The sequence below is a fragment of the Idiotropiscis lumnitzeri genome, chromosome 4 (genome assembly GCF_059441095.1).
Source record: "Idiotropiscis lumnitzeri isolate Australia: NSW breed Sydney's pygmy pipehorse chromosome 4, RoL_Ilum_1.0, whole genome shotgun sequence".
Lineage (NCBI taxonomy): Eukaryota > Metazoa > Chordata > Actinopteri > Syngnathiformes > Syngnathidae > Idiotropiscis > Idiotropiscis lumnitzeri.
In genome coordinates, this window is record NC_142394.1 from 26494839 (window position 1) to 26512253 (window position 17415).

Consider the following 17415-nt stretch of genomic DNA (forward strand, 5'->3'; position numbering starts at 1 on the left):
AAAACAACCGGCACCCTTTCACCAACAACGGGAGATCAAAAACCTCTGCAAACCATCCATGCGGTGGATAGAGATGCCCAATTCTTCTTGTTGCAGCCCTTAAGCGAGGGCTCGACTCAAGACCACGAAGCACTTAAGAGCGCAGACACGCATTCAATCAGTGGATTCATCCGTCACGGAATTCAACCACGAGTGCACTTTATAAATGATCGTCGACTGTCATCAATTTGTGTTTATTGGGAGGCGCTCACGCATGCCGGCATTCATAATTGATAACGTGAAGAGAACATTACGTCGCAATTATACGATGCCCATCACGGTGGTAACGTAATTGGCTACGTTTGACGTACGTCTGCGTCAAGCCGTCTTGTTTTGTTTCGATTGACAAACAGTCAGCGTGTCCCCGGCAATCACGAATGAGCTCCATTCGACTCGATTCGATTCGCGCCGACGTAATCAGGGTGAGCACTTTATCCAGTAGCCTGTTTAAAAAAAAAGGCGGCGGTAGCGAGCGCGGGCGTTTGCGAGCACGCCCAGGGCAGCGCTTTGCCGCCGAGCAGCAGTTTAACAGGCTTAAAACGGCGCTCCAGAGTGAGTCAATCACTCGCCATTGAGTGACTTTAATGGCCGGGCCGAGCCTCGAACGCCACCCCTCGTTCTTAGAGAGGCCCCATTAGTTGCCCGGTCACTGCCAGCCTTGGTAAAATCATGTACTTTTTGGATTTTTGGCTGATATACACGTTAACGGCAGTGAATGAGTTAAGAATATCACAGGCCAAAGTGACTTCTAAAGTCCTACTTAGTCCGACTTGAATGAATCCTCCTCATGATACCATCATTTATGACACCGCAGCTGGAGAAATAATATACAGAAAGACACTTCCGCACTACTGAGCGAGTGTTGGACGACCGAGCTTCTCTTGAAAGGTCCGTCTTGAAAATGGCCGCGCAAGTGTATCTGCAATTAAATCCGCACTTTTTGACCTTGCTGACATCAACTCGCGATCTGATTGGCTATCGCAACTGTCTATCATCTGTAAAAGCCCCCCCGAGACACAGAACAGCCGCCGGCACGATTGTGCCTGAATACCTCGGACGAATAACGCATCCTACCGGTATCATGAAATCTGCCCGGCAACACGAGATAGCTGAATTCTGATTGGATAAAAACTCTAAAAACTAACAATTCAACACTAGGATATAATGTGACATGAAGAATATGATCCTAATTTCTTGATGATGGTAGGCCAGCAGAGAAGGCCTTGAAGGCCTTGACCGCCCACCACTGCTTAATATTCATCAAGCGGTATTCCACTTGTGAAGACAAAATGTCAAAATGTGCCCAATCATGCCAGCATCAGGATGTCTCGATCTCTGACATTCTCTTTACTAAGCAACAGGACCAATAAGCATGAGCCACCGTCTGTGACTTTGAGCAGCAGCCCCCCCGACGTTTTTTGTGCCATCTCCCAATTTGGCACCAAACAATATTTTAATGGACGGATAGAGAGACAAATTCCACTTTTCAAAGATGTGATGTTGGAAATGGAAGTAAGTGCTTCTTTTTTTTTTTTTTTTTTTGGGCAGTTTTGAGACTGTCGCCACTTATTACACCGAGCGGGCTTGTTGTGTGACAATCACCTGCAGCCATAATTTTTTTTTTTTCTTTTTTTATTTTTAAGTAGGACAGCCGATCTTGCCTGTTGAATGCAGTTTTTGCTTTCTTGGAAGTTGGAGGCTTTTCTTCATCAATTTGGCCTTTTTCTCCTTTCCGACAACATTTGTTTTTCCGCGGTTTTGCTTTCTCGTCGACTTTTTTTGCTTCATCGCCCCGTGATGAGATGAGGAGTTTGACATCTTTACCAAAAAAAAAAGCAGAGGCAGATGCTCCACATTTTCAATATCAAACTTTTTTTCCGACTCGAACAAGTCTCGCTTTGCGGCCCTTCTCATAATCCGACCTCCTCAACCTGTTTTTTTTCCTTCCCTTGAAATAAAGTTGAGAGAGTAGTTTAGCGGGTGTGATCAATTATTACTCATTATCTCTCTCCTTTACCCCCTTTCACAACATCACTAATAACGAAGAAGCCGTGTAAAAGCCAGCACATCTGCTGTTGCTCAATGCTTGTTTTTGCCAAAAAAAGCAAATAACGTCCCGACCCTTGAGGTTTCGACATCCTGTTTTGAGAAGTAAGCGTAGGAGAGGGTCAAATGCCGGCTGTTTAGGAGGCAAGACAACGAGTAGAAGCAGGGACAGATGTTGAACAGTGTCAAGAAACGGGTCGGTTAATATCCGTGCAAAAATCCTCCGGGGAAGGTCTACGTCCACTGAAAGGAACGTGGAGAATCGCTTGAGGTCAGGCGCTTTTTGTTACTGTTGATTCAACCAGTCAATAAAAAAAAAAAAAGACTTTGGTACTGCAACAGAAGGCTGCCAAATATGTTGCGGGACAGAATGACGGTAATTTGTCTTTTACAACAGAAACAGAATTATACTGAGTGGTTGAAAAAGGAATGGCATCTGCTGAGGAGTTTTGAACACACAGAGAGATATTTTTCCTTCACAATGAAGCAGTGGTGGACGCTCAAGGCCTGCAAGACATTCTCTGCTGGCCTAACATAATCAAGAAATCATGATCATAATCTTCACATTGAGGTCATATTATATCCTCGTGTTGAATTTTTTGGGTTACAGATTTTATCCAATCAGAATTCAGCTAGCTCGTGTTGCCGGGCAGATTTCATGATATCAGTAGCACGCACGATTCATCCGAGGCGTTCAGATACAATCGTTCTGTGTCTCAAGGGAGCTTTTATAGTTGATCGACAGTTGCGATAGCCAATCAGATCACGAGTTGAAAATGTAAAATATATTCTTGCTTTTTTTACACCACAATGGCTCAAGGAGGGAATTTAATTGCAGATACACTTGCAAGGCTATTTTCAAGACGGACCTTTCAGTCCAACACTCAGTAGTGTGCGAGTCTTTCGGTATATTATTTCTCCAGCTCTAGTGTCAGAAATGATGGCGATATGAGGGGGATCGATTCAAGTCGGACTTCACTGAAGGCCTTCGTGTGAAATGCAATGAAGAGATTCGTCGTTATTGTTTCAAGACGTTTAGTCCGATACCCTTCCCTCATCAATGGCTCAACAGTGACAAACCAGTGGACCCCAAAAGCCGCCTTTCCCTAAACGTAGTCTTTTGTTCACAGCACCAGAATTTTAAAAATACCGAAGTCACTTCAGTCGGCAATCTCCGCTCCATTAATTCTCTCCGCTGCGACTTTGTAGTATTTCCATACTGTACACCAGCCCATCTGGCATGCAAGCTGCGAAACGCTCAAGATTCCACAGTCTCATCAGGTCCCTGATGGATTGCTCCGTCTGCCGCGGTGTCAGGAGATGGATGAGGTGGCCCGAGAGTGACTGACAAACGGCGACATGACGGCGCTCGGGCAGCCCTGGACGCTTTTCTTAAAAGACGCCTCGGTAATTGGGACGGGGCTGCTGTTTTGTTAATGATCACATCACTTTGAAAGACGACGGCTCACGTCTCTGTTGTGCCGACAACCGGCACGTTATGCAGCCGTACCGTTTTTAGGGATTTTTCCGTGGCCCAAAATAATCTCATACAAAGTCTGTGAAAAAAAAATAAAATAACGGAAATTGGAGTTGATTGAAACGTACAATCAGAGCTGGGCACTTGACCCTTTTTTTGCCGGTCAGTCCCCCACCCTCCGGCTGCTATGTCAGTATTCATAAAAATTGTCGGCCACGGACCTGAGACAGCAGCATGCGTTCGAGTGTGCCTGTATTTTCTTATTCTGACATGCACCTGCCACTGGGGCGTACCATTACAAGAAAAGGGGTGCAGTGCCAAAATCCCTCGAACAATCATTAGCTCGCTAATTTACTATAAAAATCCGCTTACCTTATTATAGGCCAGTGCTTCTCAATTATTTTCTGTTATGCCCCCCCAGCAAAAAATAAATAAATAAATAAATAAAAATCACGCCCCCACCCCACCACCCACTCTCCGCCCCAACTATGAATAATAGCATTTTCTTTGCCAAACAAACCGACACCTTGGAATTAATACTCTCTGCGCACAATGTGCAAGGAGAGCGCCACTGCCAACTAGTGGAGTGGATGCGCAATTACACTTTATTGTAGTACGACTGAAAAAATAGCATGTTCCCCAGGGTCACACGTGGCCCCCTCAGCCTCACACCGTGCCCCCCCCCAACTATTTGAGGAGCACTATTATCGACTTATTACGGTGGTGAGTGTTTTGTCACACTGAAATTCAACTTCCCCATCTCTTCTCCCCGTCATGGTATTCACTCCCCCAATATATACGTTCATGTGGTCATACGGATATCAGGAAAATCGATATTACCTTTGCGCATGAGTTTGAGCTCTCGGTGAGCTTAATTGAAATGTTTGAGGCATCCCACTAAATGATCTGCGGCGGCCAGGGAGCCGACATGATTGCAAACATATGGAACGGTTCCTTAGACTAGAGAAACATTTGTGCACTGGAACAGCTTGGGGACGTTCATGAGACTGGACTTGTTTTTTTTTTTTGACAGGTTTTCATGCGCCTGCCTGCGTTCGCTTGAGAGCGACAAAGGCGGGGAGGAGTTTGCAAAGAAACAGCACATCATTAAAAACGGTGTTGTCACCGGCGTGAACATTAAAGATCCTGAGATGCCTTTGAAGGCGGATATGAAAATAGCATCGTCTTCAGTGCTTGCGCAGCCTTCACATTTCCGCATAAATTGGGGAGAAAATCAGATTCTCACCATTGCCGCCCCCCCCCTAGCCTTCCTTCAACATTTCCCACCTCCCAGTATCCATCTTTCCACGTCTCCATAATGCGCTATTGACGTTTTGCTTAGTAATGGCGGCGGGAATAATGGGCCTTGTATCGCATGAAATGAGCAATGAGTGAAAGTGGCATTTTATAACCTCCGCCAAGAAGATCACTCAATCCCACTCGGAATAAAGCTAGCGCGAGTGCTTATGAACGGGCCTTCTTGCCTCCCCACAAGATGAATGGATTTGGCGCATCAGAAAAGGTGTTCATGCATCTTTTTGACCAGGAAGGGGCGTATTTGATTTTAGATTTTTAATTCTGACATCGTTTTTGTTATTATGGAATCGTTGAAAAAAAGTTCAGAGTTCATTATAGATCTAATAATGATTTATTATTTTTTTATCCATCCATCCATTATCCAAGCCCAACCCGGCTATCTTCGGTGGGTAGGCGAACATCCTCTCCTTATTTATTTTTTTTCATTTTTTATTTTTTAAAATATATTTTATATATATATATTATTGTGTAATAAAGGAAATTTAAAATGAACTCCTAAAGCTATTTTTTTCCGTTAATTGGCAAATATTAAAACAAAGGACATTTTCTCTATAATGATAGTTAGTTTTTATTGGTTTTATAAACAGAAAATGTAGTTTCAGTCAGTTTTCATTTTTATTTGAAAAAAAAAGCCTTTTTCCTTTTATTACATTTTAATTTTACGAAAATGTTTGTTCAGTTTGAGTTCATGTTTTTATTTTTTTTTAATAGTTTTTTTAGCAATGTTTATCTGACTGTCTCTCCTTTCCCACTTGTGAGGGCTTTACCGTAAATAGCTATAAACATTTCGATTGACAACAGATTTCTTTGAAAAAGCGTAAATTTCCGCAATCGACAAGTAGACGACGCAGTGTCGTTAAAGTGCAATTACGACATATTGCCGTTAATGTCTCATTCCGACCGAGTGCGGAAGGTGCTGATCCATCCAAGTGTGTATGGATGTTGTAATCCATTTGTTTAAATACATCTGACACGTTCATTAAGCCGCTAAGCCACGCATACTCTCGTTTTGTTTGAATCCCGTCAACGGAAAAGCCTCTTCTTCCCGACAACAATTACGACACAGTCAAATAGCAAAGCCACGGCGGTGGCCGCCTGCCAGCAGAGCGACTTACATCATGGAGCGAGTGAGCGTGCGAGCGAGCGAGTGAGTGGCCGCCAAGGAGGACGCACAGCTGGAGGGACAAAACGGGGAAAGTTCGCTTCAGCGAGCGGACGAAGATCGCTTGTTTTGGATGATTATTCTGTATGCAAACAAAATGAAAGGAAAGAAATGAGGCTTGTCATGTCCCGGTCCAAATCCATTTAAATTTACCCTCGGGTGGTTCTGAACGAAGGCGAAAAGAATGTTTGAGTTTTTGATGTGTTATTTAGAGAGCAGGCTACTTCCTGCTTGATGGGAGATGACCTAAATCATGCGTCCGAAAAATCCAGTGTCAGCTTAGAAGCCATGTGTACGCTACGCATCTTGTGTTTTACCAAAAATACTTAACCATATTTAAAATTGATTTTTAATTTCATATGTACCTGTGCATGAAATCGCAACGTTTATGGTAAAAATATATGCAAGTGGCCTACATACCGCGCCCGTTTACATTCAATTTTGTTGGTCTTTAATCTCACCCCATTGGCAATTTTCTTGGCTCACATTGTTTTAGTGATTGAAACAAAAAAAAAGGGATACTCCAAAATATGAGTCAAACCAGCCCAAAAATCCATAATGAGGTAAGAAAATTTTTTTATGCATAAGTCACACTGAAGTACAACTCGCCAGGCAAGGATAACAAAAAATGAAAATTGCTTGTCACAAAAGGACAAGGAAATCCAAAACGCGTCCAATACTAACCGAAACTATGAAAAATGAAAAGCAACATAATTGAGGCAAAAGTGCCTGCGAAATACAAACACGAAACTAGAAATTCGAGCACTTCTGAGACGGAGTCGTGAGCGAGGCCGAATAATCCGACAATGAGATATCGCTGCTGAAGGCAACGCCCACCACTCCATCTGAGAAACTGAAAACATAAACAGAACCATGACAATAAGGAGTAGGAGATTTTAGTGCAGAAGTCTAGAGTGCCCTCTTGTGGCTGACTGAGAAATTATCTTTTTTTTTTCATGTCTATGTAAGGAGTAGGAGATATAGCAGCATATGACAAAGAGTGCCCTCTTGTGGCTGTCTGTGAAATTACATTTGTTATGCAATTTATAGTCCGGAAAATCCAGTATATAACAGTCCTAATTTGACTTTGTGCTTCCCGCTTCTCCAGCTCTGTGATTGCCATTACGTGGCCACCTGGCTCGTGACAAACTCAGCTCAGTCCTGGTGCACGTTATCATTTGGTGTTTTTTTCCCTCCTTCCTCCTGGTTGCCGTTACACATGAGTGATGAAGTATTGTGCTGTCCTCTGTGGGTGACATTTTTTGCAATCAAACTGCATTCTGTAGCTTGAGCCGTTAATAAGCCAATAATGGTCACCACCGAATGAAGGATTTATTATGTTTTAAGGTTGCAAGTTCCAATGTGACTTGCTACATAGTTTGTTCAATTGTCATTACCTGGAGGGGGATTTTTTTCCCCCACACTTTACAAACCAGGACGTTCAAGATTCTAGTTGTCAAAATGTCTAAAAGACAAATGCATGGTAGTTGTTCAAATTATTTACCACAAATAGTTAGAGCACGGCAAACATTTTGATTGGTGGGCCACAATGGCTTCTAAAATTTAACAGAGGGGAGCAGATGGAAGGACCTCATCAGAGAAAATTTAATTTTAAATGAAAATGAACAAAAGGATAACAACAAAACATCTCTTTTTGACACGCCGCAATCTTTAGAAAATAAAACATTAATAAAAAAAGTTCATTCATTAAATTTTTTTCAGGTTCAGCGGGCCGGATTAAAACGTTGAACGGGCCGCATGTGGCCCCCGGGCCGTAGTTTGCCCGCACCTGAGTTAGAGCATATTTAAAAGGTGTACGCCTATATTTGAGGACTTGCGTCATCCACTTCAGGAAAATAAACTCCTCCCTCCAATACGCATGATCTGATTAAATATGATTTCTTTTTCTTAATACGTGCTTTACTTCAATGCGTCATCCAATGAAAAACAAAAGTTCGTAGTCGCCATTATCCCGCCACAAATAAATCCTTGCCTCAAATCGCGGCCGGTTTTCCTCTTTTTGGGAAGCCAGCGAGCACACGTCGCACTTAACTTCCTCCAACAATGTGTGAACTGATGTATATGCATCAGGTCCTCGCATAACCTTGCAACATTCCTTTTGTGTCATAAATGTTGTGCCTTTGTATTCCGCTCCCAAAGTCTCCGCTGTGAGAAAACAACTGCCGTCCTTGCCAATGAATTTTCATGACGGCTTCATCATTTCACGCCGCACCGCTACAATCCTCTTGACCTTTGTCTGCCAGATTTCATCGGCTGTGATCATATTTTTTATTTATTTTTTTTTTCCCTGTTACTTGCTGTAAAGTCTTAAAGCTCCGCCAACTGACTCCGAGGACGCCGCCGTCGCCCCCGCCCTCCGTCCTAAGAGACTATTGACTGCTTAAATCGCCTTCTGCTGTGTGCGCCTTAACTGGATTACGGTCGGATCACGCCATTTTCATTCTAAATTAAAAAATATATATATAAAAAAAATAATAATGATAAAATTAATCATAATAATACTGTAAAAAAGTGCTGAAATCAAGTCAATCAAGGCTATATTTTTATAAAGTGTAAGTGTTATTTTTTTCATTAAACATTTTTGAGAAGGGAAGCTGGCAGTGGTATGAGTTGCGAAGTGTGTGAGTTGAGTGTGAAGAATTTAAATAAACTCTTCTCTCAAGGGATGATTATAAATTGTCTAAAGGTGAGCACAGTCTTAGTGGCCCCTAGATTAATTTTGCCGCCGCATGAAAATTTTTTCAACATTTCTTTAAAAATATTTTTTAAAACTCAACTATTTCTTAAAAACCGCTGGTAAACTTGGCAGACACTTGGTTGCGCTTATGCTGGGTCTTACTGGCCTAGATTACAACGTTAGTCGTCCGAATGTGATTTGGAACAATAGGCAAAACAAATATAGTACTTCATTTATATCACAATTTTATGAAAAAAAAAATAAATAAAAACTGTTGTTGCACTAAATATTTCTTGTTCAGCAGTTTTGTGCCACCCTTGAATGGTCGTTTTCATGCAAAAGGTCAAATTTCTTATTCAAGTACATGCATTGAAAAATGTATGAACATTTTTTCTTGAGAAAAAAACCCCCCATTTAATTTTAAATGAAAATGAACAAAATGATTACAACAAAACGTCTGTCTTTGACACACCACGGTATTTAGAAAATAAAACATTAACAATGTATATTCATTTCATTTTTCTCAAGTTTGGCGGGCCGGATTGAAACGTTGAATGGGCCTCATGCGGCCCGCGGGCCTTAGTTTGCACACACCTGATTTCAAGTATACTATGGATTTATTGTAAACAGATTATCTGGCGATAGCTATAATACGCTTTGATTCCCTAACTGGTGGCACGCGGCTAATGAGGTGCAAGAGTTAAACCAGCCCGCTGATTGTTTGCTACTATTTGCTAATTAGGGAGCATGGGGGGGGGGGCGGGGGGTGGGGGTTCATTAGCAGGGAGGAAATGTTCACTCTTTGTATGCTCTTATATAACCAATCAATGGCTTTAATTAAGACTCTTCGGTTTACTTTGGCTCCCCGCAGACGTCCTCACTTGTTTACAAGCACTCAAGTCCTCGCGTAATTCAATTCAATTCTTTTTAAAGCCCCGAATCTCACCATTCCCGAAGGGCTTCGCACCAAAATCTCCAAAAAACACAACAACAAATATACATCGTTATATAACATGTATGGATGATATTGACGAATAAATGAAACGTAGCAAAAAACGCCCAAATTGACGAGGTGTGCAACCTCGCCTCCATTAAACCACTCTTGAATCCTTTCAGGCATCTGTTGAAGTGTGTGCGCTGACATGTGTGGAGGTGTCAAGAAAAGGCAAAGAGAGGATGCGCACACTCTTGCGTTTACAGTATAGTGAAGTGTGTGTGTGTGTGTGTTTCCTCGGGGAGATTATCACTAATGCATAATACATGGCGCCATATTTCCAACTCTTAACGTGCTGAGTTGATGAAGAGCAGATCAGGTGGCGGGGAAAGTGATTACAGGGCATAAACATTGCAGCTGATATTGCTTTATTGTCAGCAGCGGAAAAAATGGCAGCGAGATGACAGTCGCCGCAGAAGAGTGCCAGCGTCAATGTTAATCAAGTGCGCTGATTGTCGGCGGTGGCAGGCCGCAAATCAAAGCAAGTGTCGAGTCGGGAGGCAAAAAAAAAAACGCTTCCAAATGGGCGCCGATTAATTCACCTCTCGTATCGGGCCGCACTCTCGGAAATGATTAAACTGAGCAAAAACATCAAGACGTGTTTATTTTTTTTAATCACGAACCTCATATTTGGCTTCAGCTGTAATAAGATTAGAGTGGAACACAAGGATGGGGGAACATGGACATGCGGCTCTTGAGCGCATTTTAATTTGCTTCAAACAAAATACAAGCGGCAAGCGTTTTCAGATGATGTTGCGGCCATCTATTTAGATCAGGGGTGTCAAACTCATTTTTGTGGACGAACCACGTCGTTGTTCTGGTGCCGTTATGACTGTCAACCCATAGAAATGTATCTTAACAAAGAAGATTGATGGAAAGCCAATTTGGAAATCAGAAGCCAGTCAGTAATTGTTACTTCGACGATTTCTCAATTTATTTTAATAGAGGAGGATTGGTAACAAATAAATGACGATATTTCATATCTCAATGTTGTTAAAAGAAAATGCGCCAAAAACAGGAAGTTGACTCACATAATTTCCCCTTCGCGGGCCACATAAAATGAGGTCGGGGGCCAGATCTGGCCCCTGGGCCTTGAGTTTGACACCTGTGATTTTGTTTATTTGGCCAAATTCTCTTGTCGAAACACAAATACTGGAATTTTCTCCAAATGTCTGTCACAAACCAAAATGGCGGACATCCTGTTCAATTTCAGACTCGTTGATCGATCAAACGAATATCAACAGGATGCAGGACCACTCAAGAGTCTTATGACTAGTGAAAGACCGATATGCTTTTTTCAGGACCGATACCAATTATTAGTAGTCATGGAGGGAAATCTGAGAAAATAAAAAACTTCAATTAAAAAAACAAAGGTGTAGTAGACTGACATTTATTAAAACCTTGGCAAAGTCTGTTGTCGCGCGTGTGACTTGATGTGAAAAAGCAAACAGGCAGCTTACTGCTGATTGGCTGCTAACCACTGCACAAGGAACCAATCAGATGTGGCAGGCCAGTCTGCTTCTGCAGGCAGGGCCACCAGCACACCAGAGAGAGAGAGAAATGTGCTGCAGCAAGCCAAAATGAATCAACTTTTAATTAATTGGTCTGGAAAGTTTTTGAAAATGCCAATTATCGGCAAAATGCCAGATATTCGGCGCAGATAATCAGCCTTGCCGATAAACGGTCTATGACCCATGCTTATGAACCACGTGTTTTTGGATCCTCTTGGAAAATTCTGTCCCGGAAGCCAGAAAGCTTATTTTAGGAAGGCATGTCAATGGTGTGTAAAACCTTCAAAATTGTGAGGGATAAGTTTAGCATTTTGGTTTAAAGCTGCCGTTTTTTGCCAATAGCTGACTCGTCCTGAAAGACAATCTTGTTGCGATCTTGTTGTTCGTTGGAATTGTTAATGTGTCGGCTTTATCAGCATTGCAATCCGGCGCTCTTTAGTTCTCGTCAAGCGTTTGTTATTCCGCCGGTAATTACATTCACGCTTGACACCAAATAATGTTTGTAGCATTTTAATTAGACCTCGACGGAGTTGTCCTTTTGTTTTTTTGGTCTGGCAATGCTGACGTCATGCTTTCCGTTTGTCTCCCAAATTTTTTAACCACAGCGGAATCCCTGCTTATACATTATCCCAGGATCTCATTTTGAATCCTTGCAAAGAGAAATAAATTCAGTTCAAAGCTGGCATATCAGTGGCGCCTCTGGGCGAGGTGGTGTGGGCTTGCCCGCATGTTTTTGCCCGTTTCTGAATTTTCATCTTCCCACATTCCCCCAGCTGCTGGCCTTGCCGAGTGCACAGATGGCGGCGGGGTCGAAGTGTTTTAATTCATTTTCAAATAAGTCGTACTGGCGAGATTAAAAGGAGCCCTCCCCAAACGTACACGTGGCGGCGGGCCTTCTGTTCGCTCTGTTACGCAGAAATCGATGCATCCCGCATCGCAGTGGTCGCTTCGTCTTATTTAGCGCCATCGGAGTGACAGACATTCTCCGGAAGGGGAATGTTTGTAATTAATGATCAGCCCGCATATGGATGGAAAACCGAGCGCCACTTGTGCCGATCCATCTGTCCTTCTGTAATGGCTGCACCTGGCGCAGTTTGCTCTGGTCGGAATGTTCTCAGAACGAGCTCGGCGCGTTGAGGAGGAGGGCGGTGGGGGGGGATTAAAAAGCAATATCAAGCCCGCGTGTGTCTCACAGCTGCGCTGTTTACTCATCATGCCCAATTATCTATTTGAGTATTTAAACAACTCCTTCCAATTTATAATGGAGTCCCGTGGTTTTCTGAAGCTAATATTTAACAAGTTAATTTGCCGACACAGAGTGCAGGGAGTGTCAAATGTCATGATGACTTTAAAGTTTGGAACGACATCTCTTATCGCGTTCCAAGTTTTTTTTTTTTTTTCCTGCGGCCCCAATGGGTTCCCTTTTTGTCCGCAGGCTTTTCACTGATACATTTTGGCCTCCCAATTTTCACATCTTATTTAACTTCACTCAAGGCCGGCGAGGCTTGACGAAGCCGATCTCGGGTGGCAATCGTCAAGTGTCTTATATTGCTTGCCTGTGATCGTTATCAAGGTCTGCAGAAGTCTGTCTTTTGTTCAAAGAAATTGCGACGAAACATTGGACAAGATGGATAAAACTCGAGGATAGTGGCGTATGATCAATTTATTTATTTATTTTTAGCATGTCACTCTCAACTCAAGTATTAAGGACTTTGGGACTTTGGTTGGGAATATTTTCCTGGGTTGTAGTTTGGACCAATGCAAAGAAATGATGTGTTCTGCCAATACCAAAGTGAGCGACAATAGGACCAAGAATTATCACTGGCAGAGAAAACAACAACCAACTGAACAACCGGGCCACTAACGGGAGTGACACTTACAAACAACGAGCGGTGGGCCGGTCAAGGCCTTCAAGGCCTTCTCTGCTGGCCTAAGAAAACCAAGAAATCATGATCATAATTTTCACATTGATGCCGTATTATATCCTAGTGTTGAATTTGTAGGTTCGCGTTTTTATCCAATCAGAATTCAGCTAGCCCGTGTTGCCGGGCAGATTTCACGATACCAGTAGCACGCACTATTCGTCCGAGGCCTTCAGGTACAATCGTGCGGGCGTCTGTTCTCTGTCTCAAGGTGGCTTTTACAGTTGATTGACAATTGCGATAGCCAATCAGATTACGAGTTGATGACCATAAGGCCTTCTCGCTGGCCTTCCGTTGCGAATCCTTGAGATGACGCCCAAGGATGGGCATTTTGCTTCCTTGAACAGTTGACAGCAATGAGAGGCAGATGCGGTGAGAAACGAGAACATCTGCTGAAGAAGAAACGACTCTTCAACATTCCGTGCTCCGACAGCCTTTGAAGGCTGTCTGATTTTTTTTATCCCCTTCACCAAAGTCACTCGGATAGAAAGATTTAAAAACAAACGAGCGATACGCTACTACTCCCAAAAAGTCGACCTATCAATCGACCTAAAATGTATGTCCAAATTTTTCCATACTTGGTTATTCATTAACAGTAACCTAGCGTTAGCTACCTGCTGTTCAATGCTAGTTTTTCCAAAACATATACAATGGCACCTTGACTTACACGTTAAATTTGTCCACGACAAACTCTTAATTCAAATCATTCAACTTTCCTCACTGAAATAATAATTGTAAATGCAAGAAATGTATTCATTATCCATGACGATTTTTAACTTCAGAGTATCTCAATCAATGCTAGTTTTGCTAGCATGTCGCATTATCATTTAGCATTAAGCTAGCAGCGTTTTTTTTTATTTTTTTTTTTAGTTTTGGTTCATAGCAGAATATGTCTTTTGAGAATAACTGCCATCTTGTAGATTATCTGGCTTTCCAAGAAAAACAAAACAATGCTGGCGTTAAAAAAACTCAAGTATCGTGTCCGATGTTTGGCATGAAAACGGGTAAGCTTACCTGAAAAGCTTATATGGTATTTTCGGTTCAACCCGAAATTTTTGTGCTAATTGTACGTTTATGGGAATGGAAATGGACGTCCTCAAAGTTTGCTAGGCGATCTGGCGCCTTGTGTGACTGGTTGCAAACTTCCCGCCGCAGTCTGTGTGATCCCAGACCATCTGTAGTCTCTGTCAGAGCCTCACTAATTCCTCGCAGCTCAGATGGAAAGATGCAAGCTCTCCGTGGCGCTCTTCCTGTCTCACTTATTCCTCTCGTTCTGTCCTCGCCAACGTCTGCTTCACACCTTCCTTCACCCGGTGCTCCTCTTTTTTTTTTTTTTCAGCTTTGTGGCCATTTTGGTTGCTGAACGTGGCACCGTAATAACAGCTGTCCTCATTCCGCACCGGCGAGCGGTTTTAAATTGTGACGTTCTCGTCAAATTGACCAACGGTTACTTTTGGTTTGCAATTAAGGAAAGTCTCTCGTTCCTCTTGGAAAAAGGAAAAAATGTGCAAAGCCAGATGGTCTGTCGTAAATAAGCGGGTTGTTGAGCCAGCAACATAGGATTTGGTGCGCAATGTCCTGTGAGGCTTCCTGTCAGTCTGCAACAAACGCCAAAAGGTGTCAGATATTAGGCCATGGCAATGCGAGAACCATATTGATTTGTCATCAGATCTGACGCAACACGGGCTTTGGTGGAGCACAAATTTCACCCAGACAGAAGAAAAAAAAAATATATCTTCAAAATTGGCTGAGAACGTTGGTGTCAATTTTTATTTTTCAAATGGGGTTTTTTCCCCCGGCAACATTAATGATCATTTTGTAATCAGCCAGTGTAAAATTGAATAACGTTAAGAATTTATTATTATTTTTTTTAAATTTCAGTGATAGGAAAATGAAGCTTCAATTTAGTTTCATGAACCATTTATTAATTTATTTTTTTTATAATGTAAACCAACATTCCCATCTCAAGGAGTCAAAAATACAACAACTGCTTCATGAATCAAATTTGAAGCTTCATTTTCTCATAAGCGCTCCATTCTTCAACGGACTCTCTTGAAATTGACCCATGTCAAAATGTAATGAATTTTTTTTTCTGACCTAATTCGGATTGAGAAAGATGCAGTCGGTACAACTTTTTTATCTTTTTCCTCCGATCTCCAAATAATCGTGAAATAAAAAATGTAATACTCATAGTTAACCGCTTCACGACAATACACAAAGTTCAGTGTTTTGTTTTCTGCGCTCCTGACTGGCTGGTCAAACGTCAACTCTGCGCTGTTTACGCTGAGCTTTTTTTTGCTTTTATAATTCCCCGTAGCACCGAGCACTTTAAACCTCCCCAACTCCCGCTTGTCAATATACAAAAGACAAGGCGAAGAATGGACTCCGCCGCCTTTCTTTGCCTTGTCAAAAGTTTCCATGTCGGACTGCAGGTTCCACACGGCATAACTAAGACCCTGGGAAGGAGCTTATCTGCTTAAAACAGGAAGGCGATGGAGGGTAAAAAAAAAATGCTCTTCCGCTTTCCTCCATCTTTTTCCCCGAGTTTTTTCGAAGCCAACAGAGCTTTGCATTCTCCAGTGAGAGTCTCCTTTTCCCGTCGTCTCACTGCTTTAATCCACTTACGCTTCTTAAGCCAACCTCCATTTGACTTGTCTGGCCAATTTTACCCCAATCGATAAGTTTGTGGACTGGAGAACTTTTCTTTTCGAGGTTCCTTTTTGGTGGATGACGTTAACTGGTACACACAGAATATTTTTTCCAAATCTTGAAAGATCATTTGTCAAATTAAAAAAAACAAAAAAAAAACGTTTTGGTAGGACTGTTTGTGGAGGAACACCAACGATTCCATTCCACCCCCCGAGTCAAAAATCTTGCATGTTCAAATGTGATCGAGCAAAAACAACGAAGAACTTATACTGCTAGATATCTTGCGCCGATGTTTCCCAGAGTGTTTTCTTGTCAAAACGGTCTTGCTTTGGAAATTATTTCTTGCCATCTGAGGAACCCAGTTTTATACACAAAATAATATATATATATATTAGTGCTGTCAACCGATTAATTTTTTTAAACTAATTAATCGCAAAAAAAATTTCAGTAATTAATCGCGATTAATCACATTTTTTTTCTACCACTATTTTTGTAGGTATTTACTTGAATAATATCTTGTGATTAATGCAAAATCACCAAATGAAGTGTATTGCAGCAGTATTGTTTTGCAAGGGCCAATAGTAACTTAAGCAGGGCGTTTTTTTTTCTGAAGATGGACAGCTAATATGGGACAGTGTTTTGGTTTTGCAAAATATGCAAAAAAATCTTTGAGTTTGCTGAGTTAAAATATTTAATCGCGTACATTTAAAAAAAAATAAATATATATATATATATATAAAACATTGGTTAGAGCATTTTTAAATTTTTTTTTTTATTTAGCGCCCCTTCCTTGTTTCTAAGTCAGGGTGCTTCTTGATTGGTTGCATTCACGTCACAGTTCCCAGTTCAAATGAATTAACTGTGCTCTACTCCCCCCGCAAACACACACACACAGATTTTTGTACGCAAATATGGAAAATCTTTAAAATCTAAGATTGTCATGTCACCGAGAGATAAACCGAGAGGGTCAAACATGGAGGTCCATTCTGCTTGTAATTTTGCAGCCTCCCATCACATTTAGTCCCAGAGCTGCTGGTGGTCTTCCTGAAAGGTTCTTGCGCTGCCTCTTGAAGTCCAACATAAGTTCCCGCTGCCGACCTCCCTCGGGTCCAATTTTCCCCGACGCTGAGCTTCAAGGCGGTGGGCTGAGCTCTGTTGTTTAGATACATTACAGTGCTGGCGGTGGGAGTGTGTCCAACCTGAATGGTAATGAGCAAGGACCAAACTCCCCCCCACCATCCCTTTTACTCTGCTGAAAATAGATTTGTTTGCACGCACTGAACAGATATTGTAATCACACTCTCCCCCGCCTTTGGGCCCGCGGGGATTCGCTGCGTGCGCGGCAAGAAATGCAAATGTATGCCGTGCGATAATGTTACCTACGTAAGAAGAACAGGAAGCGACGTCGACTGTTTTCCTTGCACATTTCCTCCAAAATATTTGGAGAGCAAGTGATGTCACGACGATGATGACCTGAAGCAATATACGTCAAGAAGGACAGGAGTGAATGAAATAAGAAAAAAAAAAAAATTTAAATGGATTTGAGCAAAATTCCAACACGTGATGATGCAACACGAAGAGCGGGATGAGTTTGTCTCAA

At 42.1% G+C, this 17415-nt stretch overlaps 1 protein-coding gene across 36 annotated transcripts in view; it reads left to right on the top strand.

The window, feature by feature from the left end:
• LOC148338887 (receptor-type tyrosine-protein phosphatase delta-like) overlaps positions 1 to 17415 on the top strand; it is a 269563-nt gene that overhangs the window by 56237 nt on the left and 195911 nt on the right. The gene's annotated exons all lie outside the window — the stretch shown is intronic.